Genomic DNA, 3,067 nt, shown 5'->3' with positions numbered 1-3,067 from the left:
TATGTGGAAGTTCTCACCTCTCTCACAATCTGTGAAAATATACCTCAGTCAACCTTTTGTGTGTGAAAAGAGTATCACTTTTCATTCCCATGACACAAACATCTCACAGTGGCCTTGATGTATTGATTTCAGAACCAGCCATATAGCTCCCTTCCCCCATCTGTAGCCTAGAAACCATCCATCCCCGCAGCAATAAAGGATCTTTTACCGTTTCCGGTGACTCCTGGCCACCTCTCTCCTGGAGACGAAGAGGATCCAGAGTCTTTTTCACACTGGATCATTAAAGAGCCAAAATAGCCAGGGAACCCACTGCTGCGCTCCTCCTGAGGGGGGGACAAGAGCCTCTTTCATGGGGATAACAGTGGGAACTGTGTTTAGGGCCTAGTGTTAATGAATCACACATTGCATATTTGTATTCTTTTGGAGGCGAGAGGGATTTTGCTAGGAGCGAGGCTGAAGGCTGTGGAGAGGAGTGTATGGATGGATCATGCGGTTGTGTAATTGAATCCAGAAGACCGGGTCGTTTGCTTGGGCCTGACATGTTGCTCCACTTACCTGTTTTTTAACTTGTGTGTGTGTGTGTGTGAGAGTAACAGACTAAACAAAGCCCCCCCCCCCAAAGCTAAGCTAGACTGCGAACTAGGGCACGGTCAAGACATGACACAGAGGTCAACCGCAGCTTCAGACCACACTGTGACTACAAAGAGAGAGTCTGAGCCAATCATATCCAGACAGAACCGAAAAAACAGCAGATTAATTTGTCTTGACTGACACATGGATTTTCTACACAGTTTTTTTTATGTAAGGACCTTTCTAGAATAGACCCTCCCTCCACTACCTACCACATACAAACCCTGTTTATAACTGCCACTAACATACGTCCTGCGTCCTTCATCCTGATCTTATCCTAATCTTAACCTAATCTGATCTTGTCTGTTTACCCTTATAAGATCTGATCACAATGTGTCTTTTAATCCTCTAAAAATGTGGCACAATAAGAATGTGGACAAGATCAGGACAAACGCTGCATGTTAGAACCAGGTATAAACAGGGCTAAAGTCTGTCATACTAACTCACCACATGCCAAAGAGTTAACTGTCCCTCCACTCACAAGCACACAGTCGTGAAGAAGGCACGACAGCGTATCTTCCCTCTCAGGAGTTGAAAAGATTTTCCTCAAATAGTTCTACAGCTTCACCATTGACAGCATCTTGACTGGCTGCATTACTGCTTGGTATGGCAACTTCAATCGAATGGTGCTACAGAGGGTGATGCGGACAGTCCAGTACATCAGGGCCGAGCTCCCTGCCATCCAAGACCTCTACAGTATGTCAGGTGGTGTGAAAGGAAGGCCCAGCCACCCATATTTTTGGAACTTACTCTATGCACACTCAGTCAATCACAAAGAATCTCAAACACACACACACACACAAACACTTAATTTGCTCACACACACACATAGACGCCACACACAGTCATACTGACTACACACACACACACACTCACATATAATCATCATATACGTTATGTACAGTGCCTTGCTAAAGTATTCATCCCCCTTGGTGTTTTTCCTATTTTGTTGATGTTCTAACCAACTTTCCAAAATGATAGTTTGTTAACAAGAAAGTTGTGGAGTGGTTGAAAAACGAGTTTTAATGACTAAGTGTATGTTAACTTCCGACTTCAACTGTATATTAAGGATTTCGGTGTAGTGCCTTACAAAAGTATTCATCAACCTTTGCATTTTAAATATTTTGTTGCATTACAACCTTTAATTTAAAATGATTTTTCTTTGGATTTCATGTAATGGACATATGTAATGGACATACACAACATTTTCCCAATTGGTATAGTGAAATGAAAAAAATGACTTTGAAAAAATCAAAACTGGAAAGTGGTGTGTGCGTATGTTTGCTATGAAGCCCCTAAATAAGATCTGGTGCAACCAATTACCTTCAGAAGTCACTTAAATAAAGTCCACTTGTGTGCAATCTAAGTGTCACATGATCTCAGTTTATATACACCTGTTCTGAAAGGCCCCAGAGTCTGCAACACCTCTAAGCAAGGGGCACCACCAAGCAAGCGGCACCATGAAGACCAAGGTCAGGGACAAAGTTGTGGAGAAGTAACGATCAGGGTTAAGTTATAAAACAATATCAGGAACTCTGAACATCCCACGGAGCACCATTAAATCCATTATTAAAAAATGGAAAGAATATGGCACCACAACAAACCTGCCAAGAGAGGGCCGCCCACCAAAACTCACGGACCAAGCAAGGAGGGCATAAAGGGCATTAATCAGAGAAGCAACAAAGAGACCAAAGATAACCCTGAAGGAGCTGCAAAGCTCCACAGCGGAGATTGGAGTATCTTTCCATAGGACCACTTTAAGCCCTACACTCCACAGAGCTGGGCTTAACGGAAGAGTGGCCAGAAAAAAAGCCATTGCTTAAAGAAAGAAATAAGCAAACACGTTCGCCAAAAGGCATGTATGAGACTCCCCAAACATATGGAAGAAGGTACTCTGGTCAGATGAGACGGTGGTGGCAGCATCACGCTGTGGGGATGTTTGGGAAACTGGTCAGAATTGAAGGAATGATGGATAGCACTAAATACAGGGAAATTCTTGAGGGAAACCTGTTTCAGTCTTCCAGAGATTTGAGACTGGACGGAGCTTCACCTTCCAGCAGGACAAGGACCCTAAGCATACTACTAAAGCAACACTCACGTGGTTTAAGGGGAAACATTTAAATGTCTTGGAAAGGTCTAGTCAAAGCCCAGACCTCAATCCAATTGAGAATCTGCGGTATGACTTAAAGATTGCTGTACAGCAGCGGAACCCAACCAACTTGAAGGAGCTGGAGCAGTTTTGCCTTGAAGAACTGGCAAAAATTCCAGTGGCTAGATGTGCCAAGCTTATAGAGACATACCCCAAGAGACTTGCAGCTGTAATTGCTGAAAAAAAGGTGGCTCTACGAAGTATTGACTTTGGGGGGGGGGGGGGGTGAATAGTTATGCACGCTCAAGTTTTCTGTTTTTCTGTCTTATTTCTTGTTTGTTTCACAAT

Source organism: Salvelinus alpinus, chromosome 19 (genome assembly GCF_045679555.1).
Source record: "Salvelinus alpinus chromosome 19, SLU_Salpinus.1, whole genome shotgun sequence".
NCBI classification, from domain to species: domain Eukaryota; kingdom Metazoa; phylum Chordata; class Actinopteri; order Salmoniformes; family Salmonidae; genus Salvelinus; species Salvelinus alpinus.
Note: the sequence above shows the minus strand (reverse complement) of the source record.